The sequence below is a fragment of the Pleurodeles waltl genome, chromosome 4_2 (assembly GCF_031143425.1).
Source record: "Pleurodeles waltl isolate 20211129_DDA chromosome 4_2, aPleWal1.hap1.20221129, whole genome shotgun sequence".
Lineage (NCBI taxonomy): Eukaryota > Metazoa > Chordata > Amphibia > Caudata > Salamandridae > Pleurodeles > Pleurodeles waltl.
Genome location: NC_090443.1, coordinates 294,279,918 through 294,306,114, shown reverse-complemented (window position 1 = coordinate 294,306,114; position 26,197 = coordinate 294,279,918). Strand labels below are relative to the sequence as shown.

Below are 26,197 nucleotides of genomic sequence, written 5' to 3'. Positions count from 1 at the left end.
CGCCGGGTGGCGATCATTTGGATGAACAGCCAGGGGCCCAGTGTAAACAGAAGCAGAAGAAATATGGCTAAGACAGGTCAGACAGGACGATCACCTTGAGGAAGATATACAAACATGGCAGGAGATACTCACACAAATAGAGGGCGTGGAAGAACCCAGGCAAGAGCTAACCACTGTGCAAGTTATGTTATAAGGAAAAACATTTAAAGTACCAAAGGGAACGCAATGTCTTTATTTCTGATGCAAATGTTCTTTAAATCCAGCGTATCTAATGGGGGAACTACATCTGTGATGGCTTGTCGTGAGGGGGGGAGGGGACTGGCCTATATGTGCAAGGTAGTTCATGGTACAATGTTATGGATGTACTCAGAGTTTAATAAAAAAATACATTCTTGAAAAAGAACTACTGTATGTCACTGACATTTCAACTGGGAAGTTCCCTGATTACAGCATCTGTAATCTCCTAGTGAAACACTGAAGAACTATGGCATTCCCACAAAAATTAACATTTTGGTGGGATCAGTAACTCTCTTAATAGAATCACTGGAATTGTTAAGGTACTCATAAAATGGGCCTGAGTATTTTTTGAGCAACCAAAAGGACTGCCAGACCTGAAGCAATTAGTTAACATTCAACATATATCCAACAGGAGGTATAGTATGGAAAGGGAAACAATACGAAGAAGCATTAAAAATAGGTTTGAAAAATATAACCCTCTAATTTTATATGTGAATTTGTTCATTTATAGTATTATGTGGTACTTACATTTCAATCTCAAATGTATTTTTAAAAAAAACAAATGCATGAAACTAATGAATCACAATGCCCATACACTTGTGACCTAAGTAAACTTTCTTCTTCCATATGTTTTTAATGTATGAAAGCTTTTCATGTTCTGATTCAAAATCTGATTTTGACCATCTGGTGTCATCACAATTGCACGGCACAAACTCTGCATTTTACTGTCTGTGGCTCCCCAAAACAGTGACCTTCCTTTCTCGATATGACATTTGCATCCATCCCCATTACCCATTATAAAGAGTTGCTTTTCTTCTCCATGAATACGTTTTATATATTTTCCGGCTCTTTCTTTTTTACCTCTATTTCACCAGAATCAGTTTTTAGCTATAAAATAAATGTAAAATTAAAAACACTGGTTCAAACGGCCATGTTGAGTGGCAATTTTATTTAAGAAAGGATTTGTAAATGTTGTAAAAAGAGGGTGTCTATTTGAAAGAAACTTACACAAAAAAGCTTTACTGGTTACGAATTGCAAAAATAACTCTGACACTATTGTCACTATTTTGGAAATAAAAAGCAATATGAAATGTGGCAAGCTAAGAGGCTATTCCATGTTTACTTTTAACACTTGTTCTTTCCCGGATTCTGTTAAAAGATACTGATTTTTCTTTACTGGACCCTCAGCCTTTCCAAGCAGTACTTTTCGCATCTTTTCCAATACTTCTACCGCCTCTGTTGTAAGAGAAGAAACATATCATAAAGAATAAGTTGGCAAGTTAAACGAAAATGGAGATGTATTTGTTATATGAACTAATAGTATTTATAGAAGATAATATGAGACTAGTTTTTATGCTATCACATTTATTTCAGCTTATCAATACAAAAATATAATCATATTGTGATGGTAAATGCCAAAACAATCTATTTATGTAGTTATCCCTCAATAACAGTGTATTTTCTGGTCACCACAGACAACTCGTGTAAGAGTAAGGGGGTCATTCCAACCCTGGCGGTAAAAGCCACTTACCGCTGTCAGAAGACCGCCAACATACCGCCGCGGCCGGGGTAAACCGCCACGGTCATTCTGACCCACAACAGGCAAACCGCCAAAATACAGACATCCACAAAAGTCCGCCACACCAAAGGGCAGTGAGAAACTGGCAATGACCAAACCTCCACCGTCACGCCAACAGAAATACGCCCACACTATCACGACACACGAATCCACGCGGCGGTCTTTCAACCGCGGTATTCCATTGGCGGTACACACCGCCGCGCTCAAAATACACACACTCTTACAAAACACATCCACATTGGACAATTCAAAATACACACACCTGATACACATACACACACCACTCCCACACACCCAACACAATATAAAACACACACCCACATCACTCACAAACCCCCACTTCTACAGAATCAGGACCACGCACTGAGAAAAAGAGAACTGAGCACCCAGACACGCATTTTACTTTCACCCAGCAATATTTCCACGCACTTCACACAACACACCAATACACATCACCACACAATCCACCCCACACATCACCCACACCACCCCATGGCACCGCAAAAGACACCCCAGGTTCTCCGAGGATGAACTCAGGGTCATGGTGGAGGAAATTGAACCGGTAGAGCCACAGCTCTTCGGGACACAGGTGCAGCACACCACCATTGCCAGGAAGATGAAGCTATGGAGCAGAATAGTCGATAGGGTCAACGCTGTGGGACAGCACCCAAGAAATAGGGAAGACATCAGGAAGCAGTGGAATCACCTACGGGGGAAGGTGCGTTCAATGGTATCCAGGCACAACATCGCGGTGCAGCGGACTGGCGGTGGACCACCACCTCCTCCCCCAGAATTTACAACATGGGAGGAGCAAGTCTTGGCGATCCTGCATCCTGAGGGCCTCGCAGGAGTATCTGGAGGAATGGACTCTGGTAAGTCTCATCTTCACTACTTCATCCCCCCCACCCCACCAGCATGCCAACTCATACCCCCACCCTCACCCTCACCCCCATCACATCCTGCACCTTGCAAATGTCTCACCATCACAGCCCACCCATCCCAACACCAAGCCCTGCATCCGACCACAAAGCATGGACACCCATCACCAAAGCATGCCCACTGCACATACCCATCCCCCACCAAATCACTGTCACAAAAGCCCCCACACGGGAATGCCAGCACTGGGGTACAAGGGCACCCACCCATTACACGCTATGGCACACACAAATCCAATAACCATACTTTTATACCCCTGCAGGACCCGAACGCCAAGTCACCGTGCAGGAGGGTCCACAAATGTCCACTCCACCCCCAGAAGAGGCCCACAGTGAGGACAGCACCTCTGTCGACCTGGATCTAGATGACCAGCCCGGCCCATCGGGGACCTCGGGACAGTCGGTTCCCCTCAGACAGCCACAGCCCATAGCAGACATTCCCCCCTCTGGGAACACCAGCACAGCACCCACCCAGCGGGCCTATCCCTCAGTCTCCAGGACACGTCAATCAGCGGTGTGTCCACCACTACAGGGCACCCAGGTTAACCCACCACCCCAACAACAACAGGGACCTGGGGGCAGTGGTAGTGGGCACACGGTCAAGGGGACAGCGGCACAGGGAAACAGGGGAACTGGGAGGGCTGCTGTGTGACAGGGGGGGGACAGGCCCAGGGAACCCACTCTCCACAAGGCCCTCTCCAACATCATGGGAGCCTACCACCACTCCCAGGAGACGATGGCGACGGTCCTGGCCAGGTTTCAGGAGATCCAGCTTCTGCAGGAGGAACAGTATTTGGGGTTCAGGGAAGAACTACGAAACATCAGTTCCGCCCTGGCCACCATTGTAGGGGCTCTGAATCAGGTAGTCACCACATTGCGGGACACTGTGGCAGGACAAAGGGCCCCTGACACTAGCATGGACCAAGAACTGCCTACCACCTCTGCCGACGCTAGTGGACAGGAGGCCCCGCCACAGGACCAACAGGCCACCAGCACCCCACCCCTTGCAGAAGGAGAACCACCCGGCAAGCGGGCCCTGAGATCCAGGAAGAAGACAGAGTAAGATGCCAAGACCCCCGCCAGGAAAGGATACCTCCCTAATTGTCATCCCACTGTCCCACATTGACACCCTGTCCATTCTTATACTGCTCATGCTCCACTTTCCACAGGCATTTGGACATTGCACCTGTGATACTTATAGTCTGGACTCTGCCATGGACAATCCTCCACCATCACCCCTCACTGACTTGCAACCACCCACCAATATAGATCACTGAAATAAACAGTTATACGACCAAACAATCAGGAGTCTGGCTGTGATTTTGTACTAATGTATTAGACATTACCGTCCCAAAATGCATTTTTACATTGTGATGCCAACATACCACTGTCACACAGCTGTAGTCCATGGGGAAACAAAGCAGATGTCACGCAGTATGGCCCACATCTCTGAAATTGGAAGGGAAAGTCACAACTCAGTTACCATACACAGGGGGAAAAGGTCAGACAGTAGAGAGGTAGTAGGGGTTAAGTATATATAATATGACGGGTTGGACTCTTACCTGTGGGTCATTGAAAATACTGCTGTATTACTGTGTTCCTGTTGTCTATGTCGTCCTCTTCGGCTTCCTCTTCTTCACTCTCCACAGGCTCCACAGCTGCTACAACACCACCATCTGGACCATCCTCCTGCAGAAAAGGCACCTGGCGTCGCAAAGCCAGGTTGTGAAGCATACAGCAGGCCACGATGATCTGGCACACCTTCTTTGGTGAATACAATAGGGATCCACCTGTCATATGGAGGCACGGGAACCTGGCCTTCAGAAGGCCGAAGGTCCGCTCGATCACCCTCCTAGTTCTCCCATGGGCCTCATTGTACCGTTCCTCTGCCCTTGTCCGGGGATTCCTCACTGGGGTCAGTAGCCATGACAGGTTGGGGTAACCAGAGTCACCAATTAGCCACACACGGTGCCTCTGGAGTTGACCCATCACGTAAGGGATGCTGTTATTCCGCATGATTTAGGCATCATGCACAGAGCCAGGGAACTTGGCATTAACATGGGAGATGTACTGGTCTGCCAAACACACCATCTGTACATTCATCGAATGATAACTCTTTCTGTTTCTGTACACTTGTTCACTCCTGCTGGGGGGTACTAAAGCCACATGGGTCCCATCAATGGCACCGATGATGGTGGGGATATGTCCAAGGGCATAGAAATCACCTTTCACTGTAGGCAAATCCTCCACCTCAGGGAAAACAATGTAGCTCCGCATGTATTTCAGAAGGGCAGACAACACTCTGGACAACACCTTGGAAAACATAGGCTGTGACATCCCTGATGATATGGCCACTGTTGTTTGAAATGACCCACTTGCAAAGAAATGGAGTACTGACAGCAGCTGCACTAGAGGGGGGATCCCTGTGGGTTGGCGGATGGGTGACATCAGGTCTGGCTCCAGCTGGGCACACAGTTCCTGAATAGTGGCTCGGTCAAGCCTGTATGTCAGTATGACATGTCTTTCCTCCATTGTCGACAGGTCTACCAGCGGTCTGTACACAGGAAGATTCCTCCATCTCCTCGCATGTCCCAGCGGGCGGTGCCTATGAAGGACAACAGCGAGCACAGAGTCAATCAGCCCACAGGTACGTAACCACAGTTTGCACAAAACACGATTCCCAATGCATTGAATGGTTTGTATGAGTGTTGATGCAAGGCCTAGGTATGTGTGACACAGTTAAAAGTAAGCCATGTGGGCCCTTGAAATGGCGGCTGCCTGACCTGTGAAGTGTGACAATGGGATGTGAGGTCAATGCGCTGGCGTGGCACACCGTGGCGGTAGGCGGTCGAAGACCGCGGCGCAAAACAGCATTGGTTAACATTGAACCCTATGGGTCTCAGGAGCCAATGACGATGTGCGCCAGCGGTCGCGGTACGCACCGTCGCGGTACGCACCGCCGCGGGCGTGACCGCCATTTTCTATCTGCTTAATCACTCGATACCTGATCTTCGACAGGAGAGGACCTACACTGCAAGTGCTGCTGTGACCTCGGTCTGGAAGAGACAATGGCTCATGCGACTGGGGAAAGGGCCCCTGCCTTCACTGCTCAGGAATTGGAGAAACTCGTGGATGGGGTCCTCCCCCAGTATGCGCTACTCTACGGTCCTCCAGACCAACAGGTAAGTACACTGGGACCATGCTTTGGGGGCAATGCCTGTGTTGAGTCGGGTGGATGAAAGATGGTGGGGAGGGGAGCGAATGAGGCATGCATCAAACGACGGATGACAGGATGTGCCACATGGCAAGGGTAGGGATGGGGGGCCACTCACATTGAGGGTGCAGAAGTTGATGACTCTTTTTCTCCCCCTGTACATTTCACATAGGTCAGCGCCCACCAGAAGATCGACATTTGGCGTGCCATCGCCAAGGACGTCCGGGCCCTGGGGGTCCACCAGAGACGGGGCACCCACTGCCGGAAGAGATGGGAGGACATCCGACGCTGGAGCAGGAAGACGGCGGAGGCTCAGCTGGGGATGGCCTCCCAACGTGGGAGGGGTGCCAGTCGGACTTTGGCCCCCCTGATGTCCCGGATCCTGGCGGTGGCCTACCCCGATTTGGATGGGAGCGTGAGGACATCACAGCAGACACAAGGGGGTGAGTACAACCTCATTCTGCTGACTTTGCGCGCAGTGGAGGTGTCTGGGTGGGGGAGGAGGGCTGTGGGTATCCCTAGGCCAGGGCGATTTCTGTAGGCTAGTCCCCTCCGTAAGGCATGGCCCTGTGCCCCCGCCCTCCACCTCTGTAGGGTGCCAAGTACAGTTATCCATGGCCCTGTGTCATCTATGTGTGCAGTTGTCGTCCATAGGCTTGTAGGCAATGTCCCACGGATTGAGTAGTGGACCACAAGTGCGCGGAGTAGTGCAGGGGGCTTCTGTGTCTGTCCTCTCCGCCAACTGTGTCGCCAATGCATGCACTCAACATGTCTTTATTTCCTCCCCCCCCCCTTTTTGTGGTCTTCCTGTTCATGTGTGCATTAGCATCATCAGGCGGAGGAGAAGTGGCATCGGAGCACGAGGGAGCTGCATCCCACATGGCCCTGGAGGGCCATGCAACGGATACCGAATACACCAGTGGGACGGAGGGCGAGGGGAGCTCCACAGCGGGGACTCGTGCAGACATTAGTGACACGGACTCGTCCTCTGAAGGGAGCTCCCTTGTGGTGGCGGCAACATCCGTGCCCCCCGCAACAACAGGTACAGCCGCCACCCAGCGCACCAGCACCGCCCTCCCAGCAGCCCCTCAGCGTTTGGCCCGTGCCCGCTCACCCAGGAAGGTGGGCATCTCCTTCGCCCCAGGCACCTCAGGCCCTGCCCCTGTCACCCCTGCTGCCCTCAGTGAGGAGGTCATTGACCTCCTGGGGACGCTCATTGTTGGGCAGTCTACCCTTTTGAATGCCATCCAGGGTGTAGAAAGGGAGGTGCGCCAGAGTAATGCATACCTGGAGGGCATTCATTCTGGTCAGGCTGCCCATCAGCGATCGTTCCAGACTCTGGCCTCAGCACTGATGGCAGCCACTGTCCCTGTCTCTAGCCTCCCCCCTCCAACTTCCTCCACCCAGACCCTATCACCTGTACCTCTGCCTATCCCAGACACACCATCAGACCAGCCTGCACACACCTCAACACCCAAGGGAAGCTCATCCAGACATAAGCACCACACATCACACAAGCATTCACACAAGCAACATCCACATACAGACATACCAACACCCACTGCCTCCACTGTGTCCCCCTCCTCCTCGTCTCCCTCCTCCCTCCCTGTCACGTCTCCACTCACACTTGCATGCACAACATCTTCAGCCACTACGTCCATTACCAGCACACCCACCAGAACCCCCCGCACACGTGCAGTCACCACCCCCACTACCATTTGCACGTCCCCTGTGTCCTCTCCCAGTGTGTCTGTCTCGCCCTCTTCCAAGATACACAAACGCAGGCAGCCACCCACCCAACAGCCATCCACCTCACGACAGCCTCCAGCCCAAGCACCTGCACCCAAAGACACCAGACTTAAAACTCCTACAACCACAACCTCTTCCTCCACTCCCATACCCACTACACCTACCCGTCCCACTGGTCCTAAATTGCTATTCCTGTCCAAACTTGACCTCTTTCCTACAACTCCCCCACCCCGTCCATCTCATAGGACTCCAGTCAGCACCTCAGCCACCACAAAACCGGGCCCTGGGATGACAGTCTGCCATGGACTGTGGAGTCCCCCACCCTCAAGGGCAGCCAGTTCAGTACGGAGCCAAGGCACGGGCAGCCCACCCCCGGAGAAACACCCAAAGATAGTCAGCGCCTGGCGCGAGAGGGTGAAAACGCCAGGTACTAAAATCCCTACCATGGCTCCGGCATGAAGTGTGGAGACAGGTGGCACACCGCCCAAGGTGGGGAAGGGCCACAGGCGAACAGGGAAAGCTGGGAAGGGCAGCACGCCCGAGGAGACCGCCATCAGCCGAGCTGGCCAGGAGGGCCCCGCCCACCCCATCCCAGGTGGGCAGGAGGACACCAACAGGCCCGGTACTGCAGACCAGGAAGGCCCCGCCAGCCACCCGACAGATGGGCAGGAAGGCCCCGCCAGCCACAGGACAGGTGGCAAATGACCTGCACGCCATGGCCGGATCCGTTGAACTGGGCCCTTTCACTCAAGCACCGCTGAACTGGGCACCGCCGTCTCAAGCACCGCTGAACTGGGCCCTTTCACTCAAGCACCTCTGAACTGGGCACTGCCATCTCAAGCACCGCTGAACTGGGCACCGCCGTCTCAAGCACCACTGTACTAGGCCCTTTCACTCAAGCACCGCTGAACTGGGCACCGCCGTCTCAAGCACCGCTGAACTGGGCACTGCCGTCTCAAGCACTGCTGAACTGGGCCCTTTCACTCAAGCACCGCTGAACTGGGCACCGCCGTCTCAAGCACTGCTGAACTGGGCCCTTTCACTCAAGCACCGCTGAACTGGGCACCGCCGTCTCAAGCACTGCTGAACTGGGCACCGCCGTCTCAAGCACCGCTGAACTGGGCACCGCCGTCTCAAGCACCGCTGAACTGAGCACCGCCGTCTCAAGCACAGCTGAACTGGGCCCTTTCACTCAAGAACCGCTGAACTGGGCACTGCCGTCTCAAGCACCGCTGAACTGGGCCCTTTCACTCAAGCACCGCTGAACTGGGCACCGCCGTCTCAAGCACCGCTGAACTGGGCACCGCCGTCTCAAGCACCGCTGAACTGGGCACCGCCGTCTCAAGTACCACTGAACTGGGCACCGCCGTCTCAAGCACCGCTGAACTGGGCACCGCCGTCTCAAGTACCACTGAACTGGGCACCGCCGTCTCAAGCACTGCTGAACTGGGCACCGCCGTCTCAAGCACCGCTGAACTGGGCACCGCCGTCTCAAGCACCGCTGAACTGAGCACCGCCGTCTCAAGCACAGCTGAACTGGGCCCTTTCACTCAAGCACCGCTGAACTGGGCACTGCCGTCTCAAGCACCGCTGAACTGGGCCCTTTCACTCAAGCACCGCTGAACTGGGCACCGCCGTCTCAAGCACCGCTGAACTGGGCACCGCCGTCTCAAGCACCGCTGAACTGGGCACCGCCGTCTCAAGTACCACTGAACTGGGCACCGCCGTCTCAAGCACCGCTGAACTGGGCACCGCCGTCTCAAGCACCGCTGAACTGGGTACCGCCGTCTCAAGCACCGCTGAACTGGGCCCTTTCACTCACGCACCGCTGAACTGGGCACCGCCGTCTCAAGCACCGCTGAACTGGGCCCTTTCACTCAAGCACCGCTGAACTGGGCACCGCCGTCTCAAGCACCGCTGAACTGGGCCCTTTCACTCAAGCACCGCTGAACTGGGCACCGCCGTCTCAAGCACTGCTGAACTGGGCACCGCCGTCTCAAGCACCGCTGAACTGGGCACTGCCGTCTCAAGCACCGCTGAACTGGGCCCTTTCACTCAAGCACCGCTGAACTGGGCACCGCCGTCTCAAGCACCGCTGAACTGGGCACCGCCGTCTCAAGCACCGCTGAACTGGGCACCGCCGTCTCAAGCACCGCTGAACTGGGCCCTTTCACTCAAGCACTGCTGAACTGGGCACCGCCGTCTCAAGCACCGCTGAACTGGGCACCGCCGTCTCAAGCACCGCTGAACTGGGCACCGCCGTCTCAAGCACCGCTGAACTGGGCCCTTTCACTCAAGCACCGCTGAACTGGGCACCGCCGTCTCAAGCACCGCTGTACTGGGCCCTTTCACTCAAGCACCGCTGAACTGGGCACCGCCGTCTCAAGCACCGCTGGCCCATTCGCGGCTGGGGCAGGCCCGCATCTGTGTCGGGAAGGGCTGCACGAAGCACTCTGGGCACCAGTCCCCCTCCAGAACCAGTGGAGACTGTCATCCACTTGAGAGACTGTGGCTTTGCACTCCCCAGGATATTACAGTGGGCAACCCACCCACTGTAGAGACTTGTGAGACTGTGGCTTTGCACTCCCCAGGATATGGCAGTGGGCAGCCCACCCACTGTAGAGACTTGAGAGACTGTGGCTTTGCACTCCCCAGGATGTTACAGTGGGCAACCCACCCACTGTAGAGACTTGTTAGACTGTGGCTTTGCACTCCCCAGGATATGGCAGTAGGCAGCCCACCCACTGTAGAGACTTGAGAGACTGTGGCTTTGCACTCCCCAGGATTGAACAGTGGCCATGGAGGCCCCTCGTGGATCTGGCGTCGTGCACTCATCTGGCTGAGGTGCCCCCCCTTCCCTTCCCCCTGAGGTGCCTGTAGTTTTCCTATCTGATGCCCCTGCAGTGTTCTCTCCGTTGGAGTCAGGTATCCTGTGTGGGCTTTGCCCATGTGATTTGGGCCCAGTGGTCCACGGACAATGCCTGCTACAATGCTCGGACTTGTACATATATGTTTATAAGTGTTTTTGATGTGTAGAAATATATATATATAATTCAACCAGTATTACAATATATTCCAATGTTTAGAATCATTTCCTTTTGTCTTTGCTTTCTTCCGTGGGGTTTGGGGGGGGGGGAACAGTGATGTATTTCTATGCATTGATGTGTGTGTTGTAGTGGGTGAGGGTGGGGGTGGATGTGTCGCGTATGTGTGTGCCCGTAATATTTTCTCCTCCACCCTCCCCTGTGTCGTAGGTGCAGTACTCACCGTTGTCTTCTGCGCCGGCGTTCGTGCTCCTGGTAGAGGAGCAGGAAGACAATCGCTGGGAGGATGTGGAGTTCGGGTTCCATGCTGTCCTGATTCCTTGTGGGGTGTATGGAGGTGAGCGTTTCCCATTTGAAATGGCTGTTTCCGCTGTGTTTTTATCGGCGGGGCTACCGCCCCAGAAAAGGTGGCGGATTGGTGTGTTGTGATAGGGTGGGCGGTACATTGTCTCCCGCCTGTCTGTTGGCGGTGACCGCTGCGCTGTTTGTTTGTCCCGCCGTGGCAGCCGGTGTGTTGATGTGGCGGTCTCTGTTGGCGGTGTCCACCAGGGTCGGAATTCAATTTTTTTTACCGCCTGCCTGTTGGCGGTTTAGCCGCATCTTTAACACCGACCGCCAGGGTTGGAATGACCACCTAAGTCTTTTCTTGGTAAACCTACTCAAAAATGAATCGCAAGGGGCCGAGCCCATAATTAAAAGGTATAGCTACTTTCCGATTCAAAGCTATAATGTGAAAACGGGCAGTCCAGCAGACAAAATTACTTTCATCAATAAGGGTTAGCTACAGTGCATACTTCCTGAGGACCCTACAATACACCAATGATCTACAAACATAAAGGGTGGTTGCTAACAGACGAAACCCACATAAAATGATCTGTAAACATTATACTTTGAGGTAAGGATTAATTTATCTTTATTTGAAGGTCTGAGGCAGTCACAGAAGCAAGCATATGTAAAAATATTATACAATATACAGATACCTATAAATGCAATCATTTCAGATGATTTAAGGGAAAAAAAACATTCTAAAACACACATCCTCATTTGGCAAATTTTCTAGAAAAAAAAGAAAAACGCAGGGCAGCTATGCATTGTTTACATTTATGCATCTTTGAGTGGCAATAAAAATGTCATTCTTAACACTGTAAAATCTGCAAAAAAGTGTGAAGTGCAGGAGAGATTGTGCAGAGAAGCCCTCACAAGCTCACTTCAATCCAACTAATGTACCAAAATGCCCCAAAGGAAAGCTCAATAAATATTAAATGGTATCCTGTTTGAAACCTCATTAACAAGGCCCGCTCTCAAGTGTTACGTACAAAGGACAGATAGGGTTCCATGACAATATTTGTTTTTAAATTATGAGATTTTTTTATTGAGAGACTTTCACAATTTCACACCCCCCCTCTGAGTCTAACACCATTCCAGAAACAAACAATTTGTCCTCCTAACATATCAATGCTGTATAATCAAATAAGGAAGATCAACTTAATTTAGTTACATTTTGAGTTAACATATTTTATCCATGGGATGCTCATACTATGCTCACAACTAAAACAATCATTGATTATAGCATGATTCATAGTAGTCTGGAAACTATTCCATACCAAAGCAGCAGCGCCCATCTTAATATTATCCTCAAAGTAAGGTAGGGAGAGCTCCTCTTGAGAAAAGAAGTGTGGGAAAGAAGGCGAAAGAGAAAGAAGGTGCCTGCAGAATCTATTCTTCTCTGTTTGGAGTGCCCTAGAATCTTCATAGCCCCATATCACACACCCATAACTCTCATTTAAAGTGCATTGTTTCATATAAATCAATAAGAGACAGGATAGGCTTACCCCTCAACTGCCTGACAAATCTTAAAAATCTAACATGCAGCCTGAGAAAACTTTGCACAGCGAAATGAAATATTTCTAGCTCAAAAACTACTGGACTCAAACACAGGTACGAGATACGGGAAACTTGCCACACTGATTAGTTTATTGCCACTGCTTGAAAGGATATGTAATAAAGGATGTTTAGGACCACAAGCGAAGGTATAAGGCAGAAAAATTAGTAGACAAATCAAAGTCTGTCATGAAATCAGACAAGTCCATAAAGGCCAGGTACAGAGGACTGTGCCTAGCTATGGTGTATTTGCCTAAAAATTCATGCAAACTTAGACACCATCCAGTGTGCCTAACCTTTCTAAACCAATTTCCCCTGTTCCCGAATTCTGTTAAAAATAACCATCTCAAGATTTTAACAGTTGAGTCTATGAAGCTGATAAGCCTATAACATTTGGGATCAGACCGGCTTCCTTTTTTTTTTTTTTTTTTTTTTTATAAACAGGGACAATTACGAACTTGGCCAAGAGAGAGGCAAGGTTGTTAAATACATTAGCAAGTAATAGGGCACAAAAGTCAACCCTACATTCTAAAACATCAATTGGTACTGCATCTTGACTAGGGGAACTCTGGTTGAGAGTGGTAACAAATGAATCAACCGTAAAACATAACCTACTAAATGAAATGGTAGTACCGATACCTGGCATCGGACAGTAAATACTAAAAATGGTTCACCCACTGATCTCCAGTGGTATGACACTTCAGGAGGGAAACCGAGTTGTGCTGTACTATAAGGGCTGTCTAAAACATATTAGAATTCTTAAAGGCAGCCACAGTTAAACGATCCCTATAATCTATACAAATGTCAAATTTCCTTTCTGACAGAGCAACTTTATATGTTGTGTGTGTCTTTGAAATTTCTTGAGGATTCCTGGGTATAGAGGACAAAACCCTGCACAAATCTCTCTTTGTGTGTGAACAAGAGCTTTCAAGCCAGCGATGTGATACCTGGGCAGATCTGCGTGCAGGCTTGAGTAAGGGTTTCCTAATCGTATCACATAGTACCATAAACTGGGGCCCTAAATTCTACCAGGCACAATATCTTGCAGACTACAAGTGAAATTACCCATGTTAGGCAGGACAAAACCTATTCAAGTGCAAGTGGGGCTGAGCCCAAAGTAGTTGGTCCAGGCCCTCCTCGTTTACCTGTGCTTAGACAGTCCTTATGCCATGGTGTGAAGCATATGTCTGCATTATGAACTTCTTTTAGAAGTCAAAAGCCTTGAGTACGGATGCTGCATACATGGCCTCCTTGAGGGTATCAAAGGCTTCCTGACAGGCCTCTGTCCAAATCACCTTTTTGGGATGCTTCTTTGAAGTAAGCTATTTTAAGGGGGCAGCAATGGTGCCGTACTCCTTAACAAACTTTCAATAAAATCCTGTGAGATCCAAGAAGGCCCTAACCTCAGTCTGTGTTGTAGGGAGTTGCCTGGCCAGGATAGTTTAAATCTTAGGTTGGAGGGGCTGCATCTTGGCCCTGTCCGCCATGTGGCCCAGATATGCCACAGCCCTATCAGGCACTTACTGGCCATGATATTCAAGCCTGCCTGCTGCAGGGCCTGAAGCACTTTCTGGAGGTGGTACAGGGGTTCCTCTCAGTTGGAGCTGTAGACAGCTATGCCGTCCAGGAAGGTAGTAGAGAGGCATTCTTCCCACCTTGGACCCTGTTTATCAACCTCTGAAAAGTAGCAGGACAGTCTTTAAGCTAAAGTGCATCAATCTAAAATGGAAGTGGCACTCTGAAGTTGAGAATCCAGACCTCTCTTTCACCCCCTCAGACACAGCATTCTGTCAGTACCCTAATGTGAGGTCCAAAGTACTCAGGAACCAGTCTGTCGATGACCTCATCAACTCAGGGGATGGGATGTGCATCAGTCTTCTTAAAAGAATGGAGTCTCCTGTAGTCCACATAGAACCTAAGTACTGGAGGGGGCCCAGTGGGGCAGCCTTGTGTATCAGCAGCACAGGGCTAGACCAGGGACTGTTGGAGGGCTTAATCACTCCTATCAACAACATCTTGGAGTCCTCCTCCTTGATACTGGCCCTCACTTTGTCTGACAGCCTGGAAATCTTATTCTGAACTGGTGGACTGTCTCCAGTGTCAATGTCATGGATGCATAGATGTGTGAGTCCAGGGGTGAGGGAGAACAGAGAGGAAAACTGCCCCGGAGCTGGCGACAGTCACTGCTGTTCTGAGGTCAGAGTAGGGGAAATGTTGCACCCTCTAATGACCCATCATGCTCTTAGGTAGAGAGGAGGTCAGGGAGAGGCTTGATGTCCTCTTCCACTCCTACATGTCATCAGGAGTATACTGACTTCGGACCTCTCAAAATGTGGTTTGAGGCAGCACACATGGAGCACACTAAAGGGTTTCAAGGGGTCTTGATATCCAAAAAATAGTTGGACTCTCCTTTTGTTTCCTACACCTCATAATATAGGCCTGTCCAGCGGTCTTGAAGAGCCCTGGGCTCCACAGGCTCCATGACCCACACTTTCTGGCCAGGTTGAAACTCTACCAGAGTGGTCTTCTGGTCATACCAGAGTTCCATAACTTTTTGACTGACCTCAAGATTACTTTGTGCGTTCTTCCAGAAGCAATGCATCTGGTTGTCGGGGGCCAGCATACAGCTGACCACATCCTGAGCAGGTTTCCCAGGAGCCTGCTCCCACCTCTCTCTGACAAGGCTAAGAGGTCCCCTAACAGGGTGGTCATTGAGGAGGTCAAAGAGTGGCAGCTGGTTTGTATTTACAGCAGGGTGGATTGGGAACGGGGGAGACAATAATATTAAAACATTTTTAAAAAAGGCACTTAACTGACGGTGCCCTCCTCTCGACATGGTTCCAACGTGGTGCGGGGACTAGGAAACATCGCAACCAAATTCTGATGCTGGTTTCATGCTAGTAACCAGAATGAAACCAGCGTCAGAATTGGTGGGAGCGGCCTCTCTCAGCACTCACCAGAGCGCTGGAGGTCTGTGCTTTCTCTAACCCAGCTGTCTTAAGTGCGCATGTCAGGCTGGCTGTCGCAAGATGCTGCCAAAAGGACATGCGCAATTTAAACTAAAGTGCACAGCTCCCTGCTGCTGTCACTCAGCAGTGGAGCAGAAGTGGCCCTGCCCCGTTCTGACACTCGGTTCAGGACGGGGTGCTGAAAAATAAAATGGTAATAAAGAAAGTTTATTTCCATTTTATTTTTCAGCTCTGGGGCATTTCTGGGGCATTTTTCTAGTGGGTCGACGCTCCTCTGCTCTCGTGAAGGGGCCACCCCTGAGCTCAAAGGGTCTAAACTAGGGTCTTCAAACTTTCCTTTAATAAGAAGTACTTATGTTCAATGAAGCTCATTTAGAGCTGCTAAAGTTATCAGTGTTGTAATAGCGGCCACATCAGACAAGTTTACATTAATGACTACCAGTGATCACCTCAGAGCATCAGGCATGGTTGCTGGCTGTAAAAAAAGGCTTTGCCAATATGGAATGCCTTTACGTAGGTAAAGCATAACAGCCATAGTAGCAAAGCCTCCGGTACCAAGATATTTAAAAAAGTCTCCCCAGTTCCATATTATTTATAAAATTCAATATATTTTGGAAATTCAACCATTTTTCTCCAAATATCAGCTTATGAGTTCCAAAAATAAACACATTTATGTCTCAAATACACACTCCTGATGTTGGTATACATTTATTAATTCAGCCAAGGAAAAGCTTTTAATTTAGTTTGCTACTTACAGGTAGTTGGAGAGCTACCAGAAGCTCAGGGGCTACTCGTTGGAGAAGCTTGGGCTAATCCCAGCCCCCTTCTTTGTCAGCTCCCTGTAGTCAAAGAGAAGGCATAACAGGAGGGCGTCCCACTTGTGGCTCATGGGGTAGTTGGCTCTTTATCATGCCTTTTCATGGTCTTGTTGAATTTCTCCACAAGACGATTTATTTGGGGGTGATAGGATGTGGAGAACTTAGTTACTCCACACTCATCTAACATGGATTTAATGTATGCTGACGAAGTAAGTGCCTTTGTCAGTCACTATCTCATAGTGGATTCCCACTTGGGTAAAAATCCCCATCAGGGCCATGGTCACTGCAGGTGCAGTCACTGATCTAAGAGGAATGGCCTCCAGGTAGCAAGTGGCATGGTCCACCAAGACCAGGTTGAACCTGTTGCCTAAGGCTGTCTTAGGGTCCAAGGTGGCAATGTCCTCACTGGTTGGCTCTGGGGCTTCCTCCTCAGTTGCCCCATCAACCTGGACTGTGGAAATTTTGGCAGCTGGTTTCCTGCACCACTTGCCTTTTCTCATTTTGGAAGCTGTCTGGGCTATTGTTCCAAGCTCCAGGTGCCCTCGACTCCCTTCCTTGGCAGCCATAGTGTGTGTGGTCATACAGACCCATTCAGTTAATCCCAACATCTAGTGTGATCTGAGCTCTACTTCCTTCCAGATAGTATGCTCCAGGTCATTACCCAACAGTCAATCTACAGGCATGGAAGGGCTCAAAGCTACTTTTAGAGAACCTGTGACCCCCCTCTCCACTCAGAGTACCAGAGCCACCTGTAGAAGACTCTCAGGGTTGTCTGCAACTATGACTTGGTGGAATGTGTTCGGATCGACCTGCTCTGAGGACAGCAGCTGATATCTTATAGAAGTCATGCTGGCTCCTGTGTCTCTCGAAGCCTCCACCCGTTGATGGTGAGCCACTGCCTGTACTTAAATGTATTGGCAGGCATATTGGCTTTTGCCACCATCTTCTTCTCCCCCAGGGACACTAGGGTCACCTGTGTCTGCTCCCCAAAGCTAATTGAGACCACCTCTTCCCCAAGTGCTACAATCGCCAACCCAGGTGTCTGCTTACCTGTGGGGCGGAGGAGAAGGCTGTGGGAATTATTTTGGCCCCTTTTTACACCTCCATACTTTTACATTTTTATCCGTCTTCTTCCGTCTGGTGGGACCCCTGACCTCTCTCTTAGGAGTCCCCCTTCAGATGCTTTTTTGACACACATGCCGATCCAGATGTCTGCCTCCTCAGCAATTTTCCTAGGATCAGGTAGCTTGCTGTCCACTAAGTGCTGGTGCAGCTCTGTAAAAAAAGATAAGAGCACGTGGTCCCTAAGAATCAAGTTGTACAGCCCATTGTAATCATTAACTTTGCTGCCCCTCACCTAACCATTCAGTGCCTTGTGAGAATAGTCCAGGAATTATACCCATGACTGATTGTATGGTTTGTGGCTATCGCTAAACTTCTGGCAATACTTCTCAGGGGTCAGTCCAAAAATAGCTAAAAGGAAGGTGTTCATAGCGGCGTACCTGGCTTGGGCCTCTACTTCTAGGGCCAGTATGCTCCCCACTGGAGACATATGCTTCCACAGCCTCCCCAACCCCCCCCCCCACCAGTGCTCCTCTGGAATCTTATGTACTCTCAGGGTCACCTCAGAAGCTGAAAACCATTTATCAATGTAACCCCCACCACATAACTGGTTTCCAGGTCTTTGGGGATCTGGACCTTCTTATTTCCTTCAGACACTGTGGAAATGCTGCAACTACTGCTGGAATCTGCTTGTTTTTCTCTCAATTTCAGCTGATTAAGGCACCTTTTATAAGCCAAAAACTCCAAAGCAAGTTTGTTCTCCATCCTGATCTTGGTCATCTATCTGTAGTTTAAAATCCCTCTCTACCTTCCTGTCTGCCAGGTCTCTCAGGACACAGGCCATGCAATGAGATTATTTATGTAGATGTGAATCCCCGCCACCCAGCTCAACCCACTTACCTGATATTGGGATGATGTGTACCACTGAGATCGCAGCCAAACGTTGGTGGCATCTAAAAAAGAAAATAAACGCCGCATTAGGAGAAGAGGATGGGTTGACACGGCATAGAAAAGAGTTGCTAAAACTGAGTCAAGATTAACTCTCTCAGGCCCCGAAAGGAGGATTCACCATCAAGAAAAGTAAGTAGGACGCACATGAGAGGCTCTCAGAAACCCAGAAGACCGCAGACGTTGAGAGTGGGAGCCAGGTCAATGAAGGAGATGGCGAGATTGAGGGGGGTCCAGAGTACTGTGCCAGGAAGGCAAAGACCTGACTAGAGGAAGGTTCTATGATGGAAGGAAAACAGGAAGTAGCCAGGATGCCATGGAGGAGGAGGAAGACGACAATGAGAGCTGGTCGGGGCAGTGGTGAATGCCACCAGCCCATGTGGAGATGCCTGCCACAACTCTGGAGAGTTGTGTTGAAGGACCTTCAAATAAAGAAACACGGACAGTTGAGTTCAAATTGCAGTATATTTACGTGATCATGGGGCCAAGTGTCCTTGAACAAATTATCAAATTGGAGAAGTTCCTTCTGGTCTTTTATACATGGTGTGAAAATACATCATCCAATCAGAACAACAGAAAAGTAATTTCTTCATCAAATACATGGTGTGATGTCGATCAGAAGATGCATGGTGTTACACATGTATTAGGCATCTAACCAATCACAGTAAAACAACATTTTGTGATGGTAGTGTGATATAAGATGACCATAAGCGTGACCTTAACAGTACTCAAATGGTTGGCACTTTCCAAAGCGTCAACAAAGACAATTGCTCCACAACCCCTGTCTGTCCAGACCTTCGAGGACATCCAGATGTCTGTCTGTTGCTGGGCGAATGAAGCAATGCATGTCACATGAGGTGTCTCTTTTAAGCAAACCTTGTATTACAAGCTATCTGTCAGGGTACATTAGTTTAATAAAGGTCATCCAACCTTTTGCATACATTTTGCAGGCCTTTTCATCACCAAATATCACAGAATGAAGACAGGCCTGGGTAAATACAAAATGGGTTCTTTAGCAAGTTTCCACATTCCCTCCTCTGATCATCAATGATGACATGGTGTTCCTAATCCTCATGGCACTGTCTCGCATCCATCGATGTTTTGCTCTAGATATTGTGTCTGGCATGCATGCTGTTACTACCTTGAGAAATAAGTACTATTGCTGTATTGCATCATCCTTAGTACCTCTTGCTCAGCTTTTGGTAGATATCTAATGTATCACTATCTGTGGTAGTTTGTATAGGCAATGTTGCACCTAGGACATTAAACCCTAGATAGTCATTAAACACATGTTGTGTGTAATTAGGAACAAATATTTATCTCCTCTGCCGGGAATCTGGGATGCACAGTTGGCCCACTACTTACTAATCTACTCTTAACCTAACAACAACCCTCTCCTCCTATTATTATCCCCACACTTGTTCTTTCTATAATGCATTGTTATCAATGACAACTCTTACTTGACAGGCAATGAATGTTCGTGTTCTTTGTCTTTCACACCTATATTTGGTAAAGGTGATGTGTTATAATACTCTGCATTCTATTATCCACTAGGCACTGTTGGGCAAGTATGCGCAATCATCAAATGGCATAATACATCTAACCTTATGTCATTCTTCACTTTCTATTCAACATTATTCTTTTTCCCCTCAAAGCATGTTTGCACATCCCTGAGATGTTTAGTTGTATTGTAAATCTGGGAAAGAAGTCTCAGAGTTCGAAAGTCTCAGTGTCATTCAATGTTCCTATTTTGAATTAAGAGGGATCTGTGTGAAATCAACAGATGCCAAGATCAGTGCACCAAGAAAAAACACTGCCACCAATAGCCAATTCCTAGTGGGTCTTGAAGAGGTGACTGACATCGTTGCCTCAATGAATTTCAAAAGAGACCTTCAAAATGATTAATTTCCTATACCTTATATTTTGCCTCAGAGGTCACCAGTACTTGAAGCAAAAGGTACTCTAAAACGGAGGCCAGGTACTCTAGAACTGAAGTTCGAGCAATGTCCTTCAGCCAGAACTGCAGGCAATGAAGTTGGTGAAGTTTTGACTGTGCCCCTAGTCCACGCTGTTGCTCCAGCTGGGGACACCTTGGAGTGTGAGCCGTGCGTCCAGAAAGTCAGCACATTACACTTCACAGGTGACCCAGTCCCAATCTCCCCACTGGAGATCATGTCCAGCTGGTGTTGTTGAGCCAGGAGGGACCTGCAGCACCGATGAAGGTAACTCAATGTGACTATCAAAACAACTCAGATACTGACAGCGGAAAAATGTCAAGCAGTATTTAAGTTAGTATTCAGTTTGGCCACTCTGTTAAGGGTGCTTCTCCTAAACAATGAAGCAAGTCGTAGTGCATCAATCCAGAAAAGCTCACTATAAGAACACATCTTTCCAATGTCTATTTTAGTACACCAGACCTCCAATCTACTGCACCCTCTCCTGGAGAATGGTAGGCACAGTACAACTTTGCGTTTTCCCAAGACCCTTGCAAAAGAAACTTGATCACTATAGAAACCAACGTTGATCCATTGTCAGAACTCAAGAAATCAAACATTTGGCCACAGTCATAGTTCACTGTTCTCTTCCAGAGTATGTCTCTAGTTCATTGTAATTGGCACAGCCCTGGCACACAGATAAGTCCCTTGTAAATGGTACCCCTGGTACCAAGGGCCCTGTGGCCAGGGAAGGTCTCTAAGGGCTGCAGCATGTATTATGCCACCTAGGGGAGCCCTCACTCAGCACATACTCACAGCTTGCGTGTGCTGGTGGGGAGAAAAAGACTAAGTCGACATGGCACTCCCCTCAGACTGCTATGCCCACAACCCACTGCCAGTGGCATAGGTAAGTCACCACTCTAGCTGGCCTTACAGCCCTAAGGCAGGGTGCACTGTACCACAGGTGAGGGCATAGTTGCATGAGCTCTATACCCCTACAGTGTCTAAGCCATTTCTTAGACATTGTGAGCGCAGGGTAGCCATAAGGAGTATATGGTCTGGGAGTCTGTCAGGCACAAATGAAACTTCTCAGCACAATAAACCCACACTAATGCCAGTGTGGGATCTATTGAGAAATGCAAATCTTAGAGATGCCCCCTGTATACCAGTCCAACTGCTAGTGCTAGGCTGACCAGTTTCTGCCAGCCTGCCACATCCAGACGGGTTTCTGGCCACATGGGGTGAGGGCCTTTGTCACTCTGTGGTTAGTAACAAAGCCTGTACTGGGTGGAAGTGCTTCACACCTTCCTCTGCAGGAACTGTAACACCTGGTGGTAAGCCTCAAAGGCTCAAGTCTGGTGTTACAGCACCCCAGGGTACTCCAGCTACTGGAGATGCCCGCCCCTCCGGACACAGCCCCCAGCAAGTCCAGAGGAGATAAAGAGAAAAACAAGGAGGAGTCACCCTCCAGTCAGGACAGCTCCTAAGGTGTCCTAAGCTGAGGTGACCCCGGCCTTAGGAAATCCTCCATCTTGTTTTGGAGGATCCCCCCCAATAGGATTAGGGATGTGCCCCCCTCCTCACAGGGAGGAGGCACAAAGAGGGTGGCCATTGGCTACTGCCCCAGACCTAAACACACCCCTAAATTGAGTATTTAGGGGCGACCCTGAACCCAGGAAACAAGATTCCTGACAACCTGAAACAAGAAGGACTGCTGACCTGAAAGCCCCTCAGAGACGACGGGGACAACAACTGACTTAGCCCCAGCCCTACCGGCCTGTCTCCAAACTCAAAGAACCTGCACAGCGACGCATCCAGCGGGAATAGTGCCCTTTGCTAACTCAGGGGACTGCCCTGCAACCCAAAGGACCAAGAAACTCCTGAGGACAGTGGCTCTGTTCAAACAACAAAGAAACAACCACCTTTAAAGGGACTCCAGCCTCAATCCGGAAGAGTCCCCAACACTCTGCACCCTACGCAACCGGCTCGTGTCCAGAAGAACCAACACTGCAGAGAGGACCCCCAGACAACTACAACAATGTGGCAACCATGAGTCGACCTCCCTGCACCCCCACAGCAACGCCTGCAGACAGAATCCAGAGGCTCCCCCTAACCACGACTGCCTGGTAACAAAGAAACCGACTCCTGGGAGAAGCACTGCACCCGCAGCCACCAGGCCCAAGAGAAACCAACTACCAGTGCAGGAGTGACCAGCAGGCGGCCCTCATCATTGTCCAGTCGGTGGCTGGCCCCAGAAGCCCCCCTGTGCCCTGCCTGCATCGCCAGAATGACCCCCAGGTCTCTCCCTTGATTTCAACCTAAAACACAACACCTACTTTGCACACTGCACCCGTCCGCCCCTGTGCCGTTGAGGGTGTATTTTGTGTGCCTGTTTGTGACCCCCCCCCAGTGCTCTACAAAACCCGCCCTGGTCTGCTCCCCGAGGACGCAGGTACTTACCTGCTAGCAGAATGGAACCGGAGCACCCCTGGTCTCCATAGGCGCCTATGTTATTTGGGCCCACTTTGACCTCTGCACCTGACCGGCCCTGTGGTGCTGGTGCTGGGTGTTTGGGGTTGACGTGAACCCCCAACGGTGGGCTGCTTATGCCCCAGAGACTGAACTTGTAAGTGCTTTACTTACCTGAAAAACTAACCAAGACTTACCCCCAGGAACTGTCGATTTTTGCAGTGTCCACTTTTAAAATAGCTTATTGCCATTTTTGCAAAAACTGTGTGCATTACTGTTTTAATTCAAAGTTCCATATTTACCTATGCCAAGTACCTTACAATTTATGTACTTACTTGAATTCTGAATCTTGCGATTCTTAAAATAAATTAAGAGGAGAATATTTTCCTATATAAAAACCAATTGGCCTGGAGTAAAGTCTTTGAGTGTGTGTTCTCATTTATTGCCTGTTTGTGTACAACAAATGCTTAACACTACCCTTTGATAAGCCTACTGCTCGACCACACTGCTCGACCACACTAGCACAAAGGGGAACCCTTGGACTATGTGCACACTATCTCTCACTTTGAGATAGTGTATACACAGCCACATTCCTACAAATGACAATACTAAGTCTTACTTTGATGGAAAAAGCTCACTGTTTTATGGGGTAAATCAATTAATTCAATAAATGTACACACTCCTCTTTGCGCACACTTAATCCCACAGGCTATTGTACCAGGGGTGAAGTGTCACTCTATCACTCTTATTATTCCCTGTTGCAGTGGGTTAGCCATTATTTGAGCAATGCCCTCCTTCCCTTCCTTATCCTTAAGCAGCCTTGCCTTGGACAACAGCAGTGTCCCCTCAAGATACCTCTTATCGTACTCTAGTTCAAATGATTGCAACTGCAGTCAGCCTTCTATTAGATCTGACAGCAGTCCAATGCACTTTTCTTTGTCTTAATTTAGGTATTGCTAATGGGGAAAGAAGCTGGGTTACGAGGCAGGTAAGGATGAGGGCACAGGGGTGCCACTCCAACTATTCCTGCGGGATCCCACCTGGTTGAACCCTGGTGCACTAGTCTCCCCCTCACCCCGTCTCTGCCCCTGAGGTTGGTCCAGGTGTGTGAAAATATCAAATGACATAATACAAGTAACTTTGTATCATACTTCCCTTTCTATTCAACATTATTATTTTTCCCTCAAATAATGCCAGTTCTCTCCACATTGTTTGAATGCTTATTGTCACTATATTGGGTCATACCTGTTGTTTGCATTGTAGTTGTAGAATGGAAATGTTTCCCTATTATGTTGATAGTATCACCATTCCTTCCCCTAGACCTTGAATAAGACCACATTTTCTGGTGCATGGGTGGGAAGCACCGACGGTAACAGGGCGAGTACCCCACTTTTGAGTGTGTAAATGCACTTCTGAATGAGGGAGGGTGCACTACTCTCTGCGAGAGCATCTGTGTACCTGGATTTTCAGTGAATTCTGGAAATGTCTGCGAAAAATACAGCTGCCCTTTTTCCAGGGCAGAATTCTTATCCAGGGCAGATAGCAAGGGTGTTTTTGCACTTTTATTTGTTCTCTCTTTCCTGTCTTCCTCTCACTTCGGTGGCAAGCACCTGAAAGGCAATACATGAGTACCGGGTGTGTCAGGAAAGGGAGGATCTGGCATCTCTAAAAATCAGTGCTAAGAAGAAAGGGGGGAAGCACTGTGGATTAAGAGCTTTGCACACTACCTCCAAGGTACCCCAAAAGACCTAGGGGGTTACCTGCCTATACACATAGGACACGGGTGATGGAGAAGGGATCACCTGTGAGTGATGAAACATGATCACGACTGGGGACCTGATTAAGGAAGGCATGACTCAATACATAGCTACTTAATTATTACAACCTTTATGAAACCACTTACTTGCATACTCTCCCATTTTTTGAGGGCAGCTGGTAGCGACCATCAATCAGGACCTAGAAGGAAAGGGAAGAGTTGACCCATACTCTGTGCCACTACCCATAAAGAGGTACAAAACAAAGGACTAACCCATTATAAAACGTGGTTTTGAAACCTGGGCACATCCCTACATTCTTTTTCTTTTTTTGTTGCTTTAATCACTAGCAATAAAAGCCATCATACGCAAGCTGGACAGGCCTCCCAAGCCTTATTTCTGATTGTCCCGCCCCAAAGTTGTGTCAGATATGGGATTGGAGGAAACGGAAGCTGTTGTGGCTAAGGTAGCACAAGGTCAGCAGTGGCTAGGAAAGGCTATGAAGAAGTTCAGATAGTGGCAACTGAGGACCGGGAGTCCTTCCATAAGGCTATATAGAATCAAGGCGGACAGATGGACAAGGTGTACCAAACGTAGGACGCTACAATCCGCAAACTGCTAGATGTTTTAGGCCAACAAAGGGGACACACAGTCCCTCCCCCCCTGCAGGCCTACAGAAGTATGTGGGAGGAGAGGATCTTTATTTCTGTTTTTGTTTAAAATAATTCTTGAGTGTTTAGCTCAAGCTGCAGTTTGGCCAGGGGGATTGATGGGGACATCACCTGGGGCCCCTGGTAACTGGAAACCTGCAGACAGCCTACCAGGCTGCAAACCTAAAGTGACAACCGCTTATACTGATATCAAAAAAAGTATATTAGAGCTTTTAGGGATAGGTGATGTGACTTACCGATCTGGTTGTGATAATTCAAAGAAGGACCAACTGAGACTCCTAGAGCCTTATACAATTTAGTAAAGGACATGACAGATAGATGGTTAACACCGGAAACCTCTACCAAAGAAAAGATCTATCCTGAGCAATTTCTGTCCTCTTTATATAGTCTGATGCAAAAGTGCATAAAACAACACAGCTCGCTAACCTTAGAAACCACTGTAGAAATTTCTATTGCATGCAATCAAGCCCAGGAACCCAGAGGAGGTCGAGAAGATGGGAATTCAAAGGGAAGGAGGTTGAGCCCTAAAAAACACTCCTATAAGGGCAACAAAGTCTGACGTCATTCCTCTGAACGCCGGAATAGCATGCATCTAACCTGAACCGAACCTCAGTGCTATAATTGTGGGGGTATGGGAGATATATATATATATCCCAATACTGCCCTCAGAAAGTAGAACTAATGGAAACTGGATTATCCAAACCTACGTAGTATGCTAACCCCGACCCCCAAAAGCCATATCATTGCCTATTGAAAGTGAATGGAAGTCTGGAACCTTAGCTATTACATACAGGGTGTCAACAGAGATTGATGAGGTCCTAACCCCTCCTTGGGGAACCTTTGGAACAAACAGGCATAGTGACTATCCAATGTGATCATGGGGATAAGAGGTTGTACCCGGTAGTGAAAGTGGATATACAATACAAAGGAGAG

The 26,197-nt window shown here is 49.0% G+C and overlaps 1 long non-coding RNA gene across 1 annotated transcript in view; it reads right to left on the bottom strand.

Moving 5' to 3' along the window:
* Positions 1–1,167: 1,167 nt before the first annotated feature.
* Positions 1,168–26,197, bottom strand: part of LOC138294128 (uncharacterized) — a 137,543-nt gene continuing 112,513 nt past the window's right edge. Inside the window, exons 4-7 of the long non-coding RNA XR_011203209.1 lie at positions 24,743–24,795; positions 18,389–18,441; positions 17,477–17,701; positions 1,168–1,473 (exon numbers count right to left, since the gene is read on the bottom strand). This is a non-coding gene — a long non-coding RNA (uncharacterized lncRNA). The remainder of the gene's footprint in view (positions 1,474–17,476; positions 17,702–18,388; positions 18,442–24,742; positions 24,796–26,197) is intronic.